This window comes from Ochlerotatus camptorhynchus, unplaced genomic scaffold, assembly GCF_037179485.1.
Source record: "Ochlerotatus camptorhynchus isolate MF236.1 unplaced genomic scaffold, CSIRO-AGI_Acam_v1.1 ptg000046l, whole genome shotgun sequence".
Taxonomy (NCBI): domain Eukaryota; kingdom Metazoa; phylum Arthropoda; class Insecta; order Diptera; family Culicidae; genus Ochlerotatus; species Ochlerotatus camptorhynchus.
Genome location: NW_027040537.1, coordinates 153,699 through 169,332, shown reverse-complemented (window position 1 = coordinate 169,332; position 15,634 = coordinate 153,699). Strand labels below are relative to the sequence as shown.

The window sequence follows — 15,634 nt, the reverse complement described above, 5'->3', positions numbered from 1 at the left end:
AGAAAGACTTCGTTAACGGAGGTTTCAGTGTACTGGAATTTGTCGGAACGTATAACGCAATCGGCTACAACAACAAAATCACATTTTCCAACGCAGATGGTAATTAGCCTCATCGTTGAATGAAATGGGCTCAATTTGAAATACCGTTAGTGGGGGTGACATTGGGCCATTCTATCGAAATTTATCGTTCCCTACCTTACAACATTCACATTTTAGCAAGGAACACAACTTTAAGCATGTGAATATATTCATCAATGATATATTTACGATGGCCATGGAAATGGACCAATTTAAAACATTAGGCCAAATCATAAATTTAAGAGTTGGTTGGAAATGCCATACTAATATCAACATGAAGCTTTAGTGTGAAAATGTTTTAACTAGAGAAATTTCTGAAGAGGGTAGGTTGATAGTTCCGCTAGAGTCCGGCAATGTAAACATTGAATAGAAAATGAAATTTGAACGAACGGCCATTAATTCGCACACTCCTCTACCTAACTCATACATTAATGGATCAGGGGACTTGAAGTTTTTCTTCAAGTCCACTGTCATACTCCAGCAGAACTATCAACCTATCCTCTTCAGAACTTCCTCTAGTTAATAAAGATCACAGTAAAGCTTCATGTTGATATTAGTATAGCATTTCACACCAACTCTGAAAATCGTAAACTTAGCGTATGAAGTAACAAAAAAAAAAAAAACACGGTGACAGTCATAAATGTCTCAAATATGCAAATACATATAACATAGCTATTATTACACTTGGTTATGATATCAATGTACTTCGTATGTATGGCTAAAGATCGCGTGTAACTCTCATCTATCCACTTAAAAGTGTATTCAAACTTTTGTTTACTTGTGGACATTTTAAAAACGTGATTTTACTACTTTTTATGACACTACACTGAAGTCTTTTTTACACGGTTTTTTTTACGCGGTTTTTTTTACACGGTTTTTTTTTACACGGTTTTCCACGATTTACACGGTACGTTTTTAACGATTTCTCGACAACGATACAACCTATCGACTTGATTAAAATCACATTATCCGTTTCAAGCTATTTGTAATCGAATGGCATACTTAAAAAAAATCACAATTTTTGGTGTAAATACAGAATTTTTTAAAATATGTCTATATGGACCATATCATGCTTTAATTACAAATGGCATCAAAATCCGATTTTTTAAAAACATTCAAGCATGCGAAAAATCAAAATTTCGTAGGTTTTTTTTTACACGGTTTTTTTTACACGGACCGTATCCCCCGTGTAAAAAAGACCTGAGTGTATTTAAATAAATATAACAACTGGTTAATGTTATCAAGAAACATGAGGACTAGAGCATCATTTTCTATATATTTAAGATATTTGAATTAATAAATAATTTTGACCCACGCGGTGACAGTCTTATACTCACTTATGCAGAGAGCAGGGAATCTTCTTTTCATGTAAACACCTCGCACACCTGTGTACATGCCAAGCCACAAATCAGAAGGGAATAGGCTGTTTCTAAGCACCACCAATGTAGAGGCACTAGGCGATTATGAGAGGAAACGTCAACCAAATCGTTTGTTTACATCAAAATTACATTTTTTTACATCTCTAATTAATGCATATTTTTATGCATATCTTGCATACTTCCATCGAGAGGGGTCTTATTTAATTATTTTTTACATATTTGAACAGATGTACAGCTCAAATAACACCACATTAAAAATCCGGTAGATCATAACCGCTAGGACAGTTTTATAAATCTTCACTTTTCTTAACAAAAATATGTGGGTCACTGCAAAATTGATACAGAAAACAAAATATTCCATGTGGATGATGGTTTCAACCACCTGCGATGGATAAATTAATCAGAAAAGGTAAACATATTTTCTTCTTCCTATGCTTCATGGCGAAAATTTCAGCCCCTACTCACCACCAGAGGCTGAAACTATCGCTTAGTTTCTACTGGATTCGCATATTTATCCCGGACTACACTATACGCTTTCCCGTATTTTACCAGCACCTCCGGTGGTAAATCGTACATTCATACGCATTTAACGTTGCCCTCTGTTAGCGATATTCTGATAACCACTACTTTTCCATTACTTGCTTCAAATTTCAATTTGATGAATGTCACCTTCTCGTCCGCAATCCGATTTGTGGCATCCATGTCCAATGAGGTATATACAGTTGAGGCACAAGAGGGTATTTGTTGGTATTAGTAGCAAAAAAGATGTAAACAATCGGTGATGACGAGAAACTCCTAAAAAAATTAGCATGAAAAAAGTGGAGCTTGACCTCACGGAAGGTTTACTTCACAAACACTAGAACATATTTTGCACTACACGAATACCATTTTACGATCATTTCCTCACCTGTATACAGCTCATTGGTCCATGTGAACAGGATTTTCCTAGAGGCATGACAGCTTTTGTTTTTTGAGTAAATTTTGAGTAACTCAGAGTAACTCTTGCTGCTCAATGTTCAATGTTCACGCAGAAACTCAGCAGCCTAATTTTTGTGTTCATGCTTGAAGTGTCAATTATTATTAATTATTAATTCATCTATTACTCCAAAAATCTATTAGTTGCTGATAGAACACCTTGTAAATAGTGAAAACTTTAATTGGGCGTGATGCTCTTTCTTATTTTAATTTGCTGAACCCCTGTAATTCATTCCATCGTCCCAATTCCTGTATTCGATCGAAACGATTTTGGCAGTAGAACAAATTGTAATAACGGCATATATTAAAATAATTGAATTTTTCTGTTGGGTTTAGAACATTTACTTCACCTCATTACTCTCATTTGGAATAGCACCGTATCATCTACTATCACTAATTGCACAGCGGAAAGTTATTAACTATCATGGCGAGTATCATGGTGTATCCAACTAACAATTTAAGTTGCAGAACAGGCAGACAAAAATGGGTTTGTGCAGCTAAGTTTTGGCCTTTATAAGCTGGTATGCTGCTAAATTTGCTTGTTGGGCAGATTTGTACCTATAATATTCTAGAATCCGATAGCTTATCGTTGACAAATCACAACTTCTTGCTGCTTTCCACTCAAATCGGGGTCTGCTCTCGGAAAACATGCAATATTGTATATTGTGTACAGCGATGACGTGCTGGTAGTATCATAAGCTGCTTGATGGTGGCGTCTGACTTTCTTGAATTCTTCAAACGCCCACCAATCCTCAAAATGCCTTCTTCGCAAATAAACGGGCTATTCCAGCGCAAGGGTGACCTTCTGGAAACAGGTTCATTCCTCCTGACAGCTTTCAGCTCTTCTGGAAACGCTTCTTCCTCATGGACCTTCCGAATGAGAACGAACTCTGCCTTGCGTAGCTCTTCTCAAGATAGGAATCCAGCCGATCGATTTTCCCTTGAGTTTCGAAGTGACCGCATCAACCACAACCATATGCCATACCATATACCATCAGCATATGTAGGAAGCTGACTTGGAAATGAACCGTTCGTTGAACTCGTCATACAAAAAAAAATTAAGGTCCATACAAAAAATGTGACAAAGGAGGGAGGGGGGTTGAAAATGCGCCAAATTTGCGTGACATGATTAATGGACCTTCCCTAAGTTCCAATAGCTTAAGTGCAGGTCCAAAGATTTCAGGAACATGTTTGGAACTTCTGTGAAGATTAGAGACCTTCAGGGCAGTTCGATTGATTTTGGGAAAATTGCAGGAACTTTACAGAATTTTCTGGGTAATTCTGAAAACTTCAGAGCAGTTCCGTGAATTTCAGAAAATGTGTAGGGACTTCGGGGGAATTCCAAGCGCAGCAGGAAAGATAACAGGCAGTTCTATTCACGGAAATTTAAAGTTCCGAAAAATTCTGGGAAGTTTCTCGAACAGGCTGCGGGAACATGAGGAAAGTTTCCAGAACTTCTGGAAAAGTTCAGAGCTCTTCTAGGAAGCTTCAAGAACTTCAAGGCGGTTCCATTAGCTTCAGGAAATTCGGAAAAGTTTCAGGAACTCAAGAAAACTTTATAGATGTCCAGATAACTTTAGGAAAGTTGTAAAAACTTCAATGAAGTTCCAAAAACCCTAAGGATGCTAGATTTAACGATCTTCTGGGAAGCCCAGTGCTTTCCCGATTTTGTCAGCCCCTTCTCAAATTTTAGGCTGACAATAACTGCAAACTTTTTTTTTCCTTTATTATAGAGATTTTTAGCCATTGGCTAGTTCATCTCTTAAAACTGGAAACTGACAAAATCGGAAAAAAATGTCCCGTTGTTTTTCCGATCAAAATTATTAGAGTTTAATCGAAGACAACAAAACAAGAAGACTGGCAACTCTTCCATTTTCTCATACAAAAGCTATGAGACAGGTACAATCGCGTCATCTGCCACTCAAAGGTGAATGCTTCGAACGAATTTGATAGCAAAGATTACATCCTCAGAAGAAGGGTTTGTGTATTTGCTCATTTTTCTATGCGTTCCTTCCACCTTCACTCAAGCGCAGCGCCATTGTATCTGTCGCTTGGATTCTGGCAAAGTTGCCAGTCTTCTTGATTTTTTGTCTTCGGTTTAATGAAATTGTTATACTTATGACTATAATTTCTGAAAACTCTTCTAAATGCAAGAAAATGGAGCAAGAAAAAGGTGGAGTGTATTAGTGAGTGAAATGAAACATGTCGAAAAAATTAGAAAAAATGTTGCCAACTGAACTCGAACCACGAACGTTACGATTATCAGATCTTTGCTTTCTCTAATGCTTTTTCCGTGCTTCGGAATAGGGATCGGCTAAAAACGAATAAGAAGCGCTGATTTCTTCTCATACTCGATTTCGTATGCTTATTCTACTGAACGGGAATTGGAGAGAATCGTGACAAGTGTGTGCGTAGTCTTACAATGTTATAAATAAAAGCTCGCTTGGATAGTAGAAAGCGTAGACAGAACACAAAATTAAAAAGATAAAAAATCATTGCATCGGCTGCAAGGCCAAGGATGATAGGAAATGCAACTAACATTCAATGTAGGACATTTTTGGTTTGCGTGCAGGATCTGAATATATTCTTTTATTAATATTATACGCGCTCCTGATAGGAGGCGCTTGGCGTTGAGGTAGGTGGAAGGCAACCATAAAAAATAGTGAGAATCCAAATTTAAAATGACCCTTTGAAGTTTATTTAGGCCTGTTTCCAGAACCGACACACTCAAAATGGTTGCTTTTTCAATACAGTGACGTCCAGCAATAAGTAAACAAAAGCACAATCATTTAAAACAAAACCATCCAGTTCGAAATGACGGTTACCGTTAGGTGTGATTATAATTCCTGAATCAGTCCTACATATAAAGGCACGCAATAGTAGGCTCTGAAAGCTATCTGTCAACAAGACTTTCCCTAAGAACGTTAATAATAAGCCATGATGAATAAAGCCTATTCCGCAATTCCCAGGATCATTTCAGTTCATTTTAGCTGCAACATTTACAGCTAATCAATTGAATCCTACCACTTTCCCAGAACGCATATTCCAGCAGAGAAAAATCACGTATCAATCACTAAACCAACATTCATTAGGCTTCCATTTCACAGATCTTCATTCATTTAAGCCCTCAAGCGTCCGTATGCAAATGTGTAGCGAAATAAAAATGTAAATAATGATGTTTTACTACATCAACCACTTTGCACAAATCAAAAAACACCCGGAGGCTCTAAAATGTACATTTCAGTCCTTTTTTTCATCAGCTTTCCCCAAACACGTCGTTGTTCAGACGAGGCTGATGCAAACCATCTGCTCTCAGAATCATAAACATTCAACAACTCAGTTGAACGAGTCAGGCAGAACAAACAAAAAAAAATGTTTAATGCGCTATGTATCCGACATGATTTGCCTTTTACCGGTGTATTTGTAAAATGTGTACCATCGAGAAAAAAAAAAATGCAGGTAAATCTGTAACTGAGTTTACTTGATGGATATAAAAACCGTGGGGAAGTGGTATTCCATTTATATAAACAAAATCAATATGTTCAGCAAACTGTTTAAAATGTAAAATTTCCAATTTGATACTGTGGATTACAAGTTCTTCGCAACAGGGCAATTAAATGTGAGATCCAAACAGACTTTCACAATCCATGTTGATCCATCCAAAGAATGTATTTTCATTATTCACAAGTCAAGGCCGAATAGGAAAAATCCACAAAAGCTTTGGTGATTGGCTAAAGAAACCTGTCCATTGCCATGATTTATCATTGGCACTCACATCCGCTTCCATATGTTCGCACCAGCTACTACGACGCTCCAAGTAGGCTATTTATTTCCGAAAGCTCTTCGAAAGGATACGTAACACCGCAGGCGTACCGTTCAGTGCCCGTTACTGAAATTTATTGTTTTTGGTGTTTCGTTTGCCCAGATCATTCGCCTGATGGCAGTTACGTGAGCGATATGGGTGCCTGTCTTATCAAACAATGTAGGGGCGCGTAGGAGTTGCAACCATCGACATTGGATGGGCTCGGATTTATATCACTTGTTATGGATGTCATAGCTCTGACTCAATGTCACTCAAGCTTTTGCTGCTTTTCATCCCCTCTAGCGTATAGGCTGAGAAGACTTAAGTATGATTATTGCTCAAATATGAACATTTATATGTTGATCCCTTCAACTCTAATGACTGTCGTGACTTGGTCACGATCCGCTGCTCTTCAGTTCGTATTTGCACTGGTTTTCGATTGAAGCCTCATCCAAAACGTCTCCAAAAATTGGGATCCGAACCAAGGACATAATTTATAATTATAATCATAAAATTTAAGATAAGTTATCGGGCTATTAACGGGCTTGGTGGTTAGTTGGGCAGTTCACAGTTTGCAAAACTTTTCCAAGGCAGCCCGTTTAGATGGCTTCAGACGATTCAAATGAGGGTTGAACCATGGAGGGTGAGTTAGTATGACTGGAGTTTTCTTCAGTACGAACTGATCTATTGCGTAAACGACAATATTCGTAACTAAATGCACTAAATTAACTTTGCAAAACATTTGAAATTCTATAAATCCGTTTCAAAATCGCTGAGATACGGCCATTTGAATTTGGGGTCAAATTGATCCCAGGGTACAGAAGAGGATCGAAGTGTGCTGTGCTCGCGGATGGACGTGTTTTATTATTATTACCTCTATTTAGGAGATTTTCAGCCGGATGGTCGTGTTTTATTTTCGTTAACTTCTGTCATTTTTTTCGAGTATTTTAGCTGTTTTGTAAAGGTTGACTAAAAGTTAATTGGTACGCCCCTCGTGCGCCGCTAGCACGCCTCTAGTGTTGGGAATCGAAAACCTTTGACAGTGGTTTGTTTACACTTCTATAGAAAACAACTGGTGCAAGATTGATCAAAGTAGTCGATCGCGTTCAGAAATAATGTCAAATGGAACTCGAAAGAAGAATAAATATTGTGCACAAGCACCTGCAAAATCCGGAGTGGTCCGGTTTCAAGCTGGCGAAAGTGCTGCAAATGCCGAAAACAACAGTTTGTCGAGTGCTCAAAACCTACAAGGAAACCCTGAGTGTGAAAAACTGGAACCAGGGTACAGCTGCGCAGCGAGGTGTTGAGGTGCGTTAAAGCCAACCCTGGTCTTTCGATCCGAGATGTGGCCAGAAGGTACAACGCCAACTTTCAAACGATACGGAACATCCTTGCCCGGGAAAGAAACAAGTCGTACAAAGCCAGTAAACATCCGAACCGGCACATGAAGCAGAATTCCGTGGCCACAAAGCGTGCAAGGCTCTTGTACGACTGTGTTTTAACGAAACACAAAGGCTGCACTTTGATCGATGACGAAACATACGTCAAACTCGATTTTAAACAGCTTCCCGGTCAAAAGTTCTACATCGCGACTGGACGTGGGGATGTGCAGGGAAGATTTAAGTTCGTGTTTCCGACAAGTTCGCAAAAAATGTCATGATTTGGCAAGTGATTTGCAGTTGTGGCCTGAAAACGGAATCATTCGTCACATCCTCGACGATGACATTCCAAGTTTACATCGAAGAATGCCTGACAAAGCGTGTATTGCATAGGGGCAAAGTCATCTTTTAGCCCAATCAGCAGCCACTACTCCAAGGTGGTTCTAGAGTGGTATGTTGCCAACAAGATCGATTTTGTCCCCAAGCTAATGAATCCTTCGCATTGCCGGGAATTTCGACCAATCGAACCGAAGCGGCGGGGCAGTCAAGGCCATCCAGCAAATGCGGGCAAAATGGAAGAAATGCGTTGATTCCGTGTCCGTTTCCACTGTGCGTTCGCTGATGGGCTCCATCAAGAGGAAGGTTCGAGATTTCGTTCGAACTGGAGAAATGTAACCATCTAATGCTGTATCTTTGAAGTTTTAATAAAAGTACTGTAAAGCATCCATTAATGGACTTTTTAAACATATTGAATCACGAATTACAGGTATTTTTGTGTGTACCAATTTACTTTTAGTCAGCCTTTATATATTGCTAAAGCTAAACAGTAGGAAGTTATTGCCTGTGTTTTGAATAGAATATTTTATGAGAATCAAAAATCGATTAATGATGTATGCATGGAAGATTGTGGAGAGTAGAGCCAACAATCAATACGAAACTAACGATTGTAAATTGGCTCACTACTTGACTAGCCTATTGGTCGCAAGCAAATCGATTAACGTACCCCATTCTTGTATAAATTCCAGTACTACTATATGTTTGTTTTGATTCGCTATGAAAGTTTGACAGATAAAATGAGGGGTTCATGGATTTTCCTATATTTCGAGGAGTGCATCGATTAGCTTGGGACCGAAGATAGTACCAGAGCTGAGCCAAAAAGTTGAGCTCGTTTCTTCGGGGCCTTCTGGTCTTAGAGTTACCTCTATAGTAGAGCTGCTGCGAAAGAACCATTTATGAGCAAGAGGACGAGGATGATGGCGACTATAATACCTTAAGACAGGATCTATTGACACATTATTTGACTGACAATGGATATTTCCAATCGTGTTTTACACCATGCTATATTATATACGCGCTGGATTCAAAGCATTTCTCTGAATCTGAAAGTGTGCTTGTAGTTCCATTATCCATTTGATATCGGAATTGTATACATGCGGGGCTTATTGCTTGTGAAAGTAACCTCAGAATATGCGTGAATTACCAGACATTTTCAAATGGGTCTCTAGATCCATATTAGAGTTATCACCTTCTAACTCCCAGACTGCTTACAAATATTCCTAATATGATAATTTCTAGCATATTTCGTAAATAATAGCACTGCCGGCCAGTGACGGTTAGACCACAGATAAACAGACGGATATCTTTGAATAAGTTTTTTCTTGAAAACAGTACCTCAAAACACACGACATCTCTTGGGGATCTCGCGGAAAGCAAGCTTTCTCGTAAAGTCGCAAACAATAATGCAAGCAAGGTAAACCGAATAGAAACGTCAAAGTGATCCGATGGCAGCGCTGCGGTGAGTAGTTCACGGAAATGATAATTTTCAAATTAATCGTTAAATGCGTGATCGATGATCCAGATTAAAGAGTTACGTCTGTTTGTCTGTGGTTAGACTGTAGACACACAGACTCACGGAGTTTAACCCCAGGGTACAGACAACGTAATTTGTTATTGAGTTTCCATTTCGAGGTTCAACCGACATTTCATATGAATTTTAAGCAATCTCGAATCCCGAACCATGCCAATAGTAACCACTGTACGACCCACAATATGATTCATTGATTCGTACAACCACCCACACTCGCTACATTGCGAAAGTAATTTTCCGGTCCCGACAAAGTTAATTACACCTATTAAAAGTCACCTCACCGACCGACCGTTCGTACGTACACACTGTGGCAGTGTAGTAATTGAAAGAAAACAGCCTCAAAAAACACACACACAGCAGCAGACTGACGCCCACAGCAATTCAGACAAATGGCAACCATTTTTAGAATTACAACACACAACTTTGTCATTCCATCATCGTAAATGTCGTGTAACGGTGAAAAAAAAAGTCTAAACGACAGGCATTTTTAATGTCCCACAGTCCTGTTTTCAGTTTTTTTTTTCTGTGATCCGCATCTTTCCACACTGCATTCATTAATCAAATGGGTAAAATTTTCGGCGACGCTTCGACAATGGAAAAGGATCGTTACGGTCATGAATTGCGCGAGAGCCAACGAATCCGTTTTCGTCAACCAGGACCAGTCGCGAATTTTCCGCGTGGATACTCCGAATGTTGTGTAGAACTCAACCGAGCCGGAAATTAAAGTGAATGGTCCTCAAAGTGAATGGGCCATGCTGCAATCAATTTAATTGTCCCATGTGAAGAAGACCGGTTCATTTTACGCGTCGTTTAGTAGTTGCCTTGCAATTTCCTACCTTACCAGGAATAGTTTGGCGTTGAATGTTTTTTTTTGCCACAGCTATAAAGATCCATGCAATGCAGCAGAAAAATGCATCCAGAAACAATGCAGCCATTGTCTGTCTGTCCAGAGCAGCCATTGAAAAGTTTGCACGAGACTGGAATGAACATAATACCCTATGCATGAATGGCTATTTCTAATATGAGTCACCATTGTAGGGAAAGTTTTCATCTGCTCAAAACACTGTGAATGAATTGGGTAGAAAAGTTTTCATATGTAGCATGCAATTGCACCGATGTGCCTATGTGTTGCTGCTACTGCACCCCTAATTGGTTTTTAATACTTGTCAGCAGGAGGCTTTTGTTCTTCGAACATCTGTGATTCTGAGCTGAAAACTACCTTTGTTAAAGATTGCTATTTTATTTAGATAACCAAATCTTTCAGCTGTTAATAAAACGACTTAAGGTATCTGAATCTGCATTGCACTGAGATTTAAATCCAGTCGCCATTGTTTCAAATAGCTCGATAGTCGCTTTTGACGGTTCTTTTGCGAGCATTTTGCCTGCTCTCAACTTAGTATTCTTGATGCACTTCCACAGTTATTATTGAGAGCTTTCTACATCAACCAATGCATGGATTTTAATATTGTGCGACAAATACAATGATACTGCCCATGGAAGTCGAGAATATTTCCAACCCGAAAGATTTGCTCGACCAGACCGGTAATCGTCCCGCCTTAACTGACTAGGCTATCTGAGGTCCCTTGAATTGAATTTATTGCACTATTTTAATACGGTGTTTAGAGTTGAATGGATATCAACTCAATGAGAATAAATAGTAGCCAACAAGCCCGCGCATTCAGTTTGTTCTCAGCTGTCGAAACAAAAAAATTGATAATGGTCGAATCACAGCTGACTTTGTTTTTCTGCCTATCCAAATGGAAGTGCAAAGCCCACCATGGATGAGATTGCCAATTTCGTGAAATCACTGGATGAGAATCCCAATGGACAACTATCCTCAGAGTAAATATATTTGCACCGAGTCAAATAAAGAAACTCAATATTACTCAAAGTTGATCGAAGTAGTCTTAAAAAAAATCCCAGATACTTTAAGGTTATCCGATCCCGCGTCCACAAATCATTGGCAAGCACTGCCACTTCGTGATTACTAAGGAGTTCACGAGATTAACTCCTTAGAAAACACTATTGCTATTTGAGGCATTAAATTTGCATCACCATATTTGCTGTGTCGCTGCAAACTTGGGTAGTTTGCAGCGACACAGCAAATATGGTGATGCAAATTTAATGCCTGAAATAGCAATAGTGTTTACTAAGGAGTTAATCTCGTGGAACTCCTTAGTAAACACGAAGTGGCAGTGCTTGCCAATGATTTGTGGACGGTACATACCAAGATGCTCTTTGAGCAATATCACCTTCGTTTGCTTCACGCTGGTCCACAACTTTTGTTGGGATCAATCCGTCAATCCGTCATTGCCAGACAGGCAATGTCTAACGTGCTTCGGGTTGAAACCAAAGCTGGTGCAGCAATTCATGTGAGAGTTACCTGCATCGAGAGTCACAATTTTTCGCCCTTTCTCGAAAACTGGTGTTGATTACTTTGGGCCGGTGTATATTCGGCCAGGACCACGCCGAGTTGCTGTCAAGGCATACGTGTCCATTTTTGTATGTATGTGTACGAAGGCCGTGAACATCGAACTGGTGTCTGACTTGTCCACTGATAGGTTTCTGCAAACACTCCGACGTTAGAGGAAAGTGTACCGATTTGTATTCGGACAACGGCACGAATTTCGTTGGAGCCCGAAACCAGCTGCAGGAGGAATTGTTTGTATTATGGAAGGAGAGACAACATCGAGATCAGGTGTCTAGGTTCTGCGCTGATGAAGGGATTGAATGACACACTTTAACCCTACCAGCGCAGTACGATCGGCTAAACACCATCTCCAACGGGTCATCGGTTATAACCCAGTCACACTGGAATACATGGATACGCTGCTGGTTCAAGTAAATAGAGGGTTGCTTGAATTGCAGGCCTCTGATTCCGATGATCCAAATGATCTCGATCCGTTAACACCAGCTCATTTTTTGGTTGGAACATGCCTACAATCGTTTCCAGAAGATGATCTTCAAACGGTACCGACGAATCGTCTAAGGTATTGGCAGTTAGTGCAGCAACAGTTGCATCATTTCTGGGATAGATGAAAGCGAGAATACCTTTGCCAGCTGCAAGCGATGGAATCCACCTGCTGCAATCGAAGTAGGAAGGCTCGTCATCGTGCAGGATAATAATCAACCACCGCTGCGTTGGCGTATGGGTCGAATCGTCCAAGTACATTCCGGTAGCGACGGCGTTGTGAAGGTAGTCACGCTCAAAACAGCTTTCGGTGAGGACCACCCTAGCACCATCCTATCACCATAACAGCCGAGCTGATGATATCAAATAAAGGTAGCAGAAAAATAATGGCTTAAATTGTGGCTATTGTACGAGCCATCGATCGACCGGCAGTTGATTGTAGATCGAGATCACTTTCGCTTTCATTAGCATACGGGAGATGATGTATAGACGATGAGAGCGAGAAATTCGGTCTACGATCCGATCTCTTGTGATAATCACCACATCCACGACTATTGCTGCCTTTCCGTTCAATTGGCTTAACTTGGTGAGTTCGTTCCTTTCAATGGATTTTTATTTTTCAAACCAGTAACGCTGTTAGATCATCTTTTCGTGGTGCGTTACTGGCATACGATCAGCCTCTGTCTAGTCCTGACAATTTAGAACTAGTGGAACAGGATTTTTCAGTAATCAAAGGAACACATTTTAGTCCTTGTTAATTTATATGCCTTGTATGCCTAATAGTGACAAGACTTGGGTAGTGACCATCCTCGCTATGAATGTTTATCTTGTATATTCCTGATCAAAAATAATAAAAAATCAAAAATAATAAGGGCGTTTACGCAATGATCGATTTTCTTCATCGATTTCCTCTTTTCATTGCCAAAAGCCAATTAAGTCAAATCCCACGTAGTATGGACACTAGACTGATGCAAAATTTGAAATTTCCGCTCCGCAGTGCTCAAACGGTTCCAAATTGGGCCCTGATTAGCCTCTTAAAATTTGAACTAATTTAGTAAGAAACTGACTTGGCACAAACCATTTGAAGTTTATATGGGAATTATTATGGAGAAACCATAATTTCGGTTCATATCTATCTCAAAATTCACCAGTTCACTCTACTTTGGAAAATGATAGCTAAGCTTGTTGAAAATTTTCTCAGCTACAACTTTGTTGAAGACCACTTTTCGATCAATTTAAGGAACAAAAATTATTAATGATTAAAGTCACTGATGCCTTATGATTATGCTCAATCAACTGTTCAGCAGGCAACATTGATGTTCATGGCGCGTAGAATAGAGGACAAAAATCATGGCTACTATGTCATACTGCAGAATACAGTGTTGCCCACAATACAGTTGCTTAATCTTGCCATAAGATTATCAATCTCTTAAACAATTAATAATTATTTAATTTGACGTTTGGCTGAAAAATGATTTTCTGCAAACTTGTAGCTGATAATAAATCCCATAAGAATAGCAATAGAATTTGTTAACAGTACAATAAGTCCTGATGAATGTGGGCGTCTTAGTGGAATACCTGTATAATGAGAGAGAGAAGGATTAGTATTTTCCATTTAATTCCACTACTTTATTTGCTTATCCTTGACAGATACGCGTATTTCGTCTACAATGTGCAGACTTCTTCAGTGTCTTGTACTAATACTCGACTAGTCGACCAGTCGAGTATTAGTACAAGACACTGAAGAAGTCTGCACATTGTAGACGAAATACGCGTATCTGTCAAGGATAAGCAAATAAAGTAGTGGAATTAAATGGAAAATACTAATCCTTCTCTCTCTCATAGTACAATAAGTAAAAAGGCTAGAAGACAATGAACAAAAAGTTTGGTTTTCCCATAGTAATTTCCATATAAACTTCAAATGGTTTGTGCCAAGTCAGTTTCTTATCAAATGAGTTTAAACTTTCGGAGGCTAATCAGGACCCGATTTGAAACCGTTTGAACACTGTGGAGCAAAAATTTCAAATTTTGCATCAGTCTAATGGACACCATTTATGCGGATTCCATTTACATTTCCGTACTATCCGCACTTTTGGGGGTTTACTGTAATATAAGATTAGCTTGTTTAGTTCAGACAAATTGTTTTGAGGAATACACGTTGGTTTCAGATCGATTGGTAACTCAGTAACAAAATGACAATGGATAACTCAGAAGTACAACAGCGCTAGTAATGGAGGGTTAAATTTCATATCTAATGATCGCAATACATTTTTTATTTCTCGTTTGAGGGTGGATACTTTTATTTTGAGCTTTTGTTTTCTGAATTCGTAATATAAGAGCATAGTAATCTGTATGGGCGTCCAAAAATTTCATTATGGCCATTTGCAACTTTGAGCAGCAGAACGTAGGTAGATCGAAATTTCTAAGCCCACTTAGTTTTTGGGCTGTGTGGAGCAACATTGATTATTTGAACCACCCTAATATTCAGCAGTATGAGCAGTACATAAAACGGGAAATCACCAAATTTATGGCGTAATAAAGTCCCGACTCTATCAAGGCAGCAGCAACAATTGTCCGGATAAAAGTGCTCCACTCTTTATTCGAATTAAACTCACCGATGAATGGCGGCTGAATTGCATATTCAAAAATAGATGCACAACCACCCTGCATCCAAAGTAGAAACGACGAATTTTGCATTTGCATTCGTCTACCGCTGCTGCCTTGCACTGTGTTGCACAGCATCCAGTTATTCCAGTTTATGATGCGGCCGTGATGGAAAATCTCAATTCGATTTCCATTTTCTGATGAATATTTCAACAGGACCAAAGTTTTGCATGCAGGCATCTACTACCTCGAGGCTGGTACATGTACGTGTGCATGTGCTTGTGTAGGATACCGGGAGTGACGATGCTGGTCGGGTTTCAGCAATTTCCATTTCGGGTCAGTGCGGATATTCAACCTTTACCGGTTTGAAGCAATTTTTAGAACGGGACCGTCGTCACCGGAATCAACAGGCAGAGGAAACCGAGTATGTAGTTGAATGCACAAAGCATTTATTGTGACACATGACAAATGCATTCGCTCGTGTAGGTTGCTACCAGGGGAAGCGTGTTTTTCCGATCAAAATGGCCGAGGGGGAAATGGCATCGTGTAGCTTTGAACCATCATAATGAAACAGTAAATACAAACCTTACATTAGAAAAGCATTTGTAAACACGATGTGAAAGCCAATCGAAAAGGTAA

At 39.4% G+C, this 15,634-nt stretch overlaps 1 protein-coding gene across 1 annotated transcript in view; it reads left to right on the top strand.

Annotated features, from left to right (window-relative positions):
• LOC135716674 (cationic amino acid transporter 2) overlaps positions 1-15,634 on the top strand; it is a 169,609-nt gene that overhangs the window by 41,578 nt on the left and 112,397 nt on the right. The window lies entirely within an intron of this gene.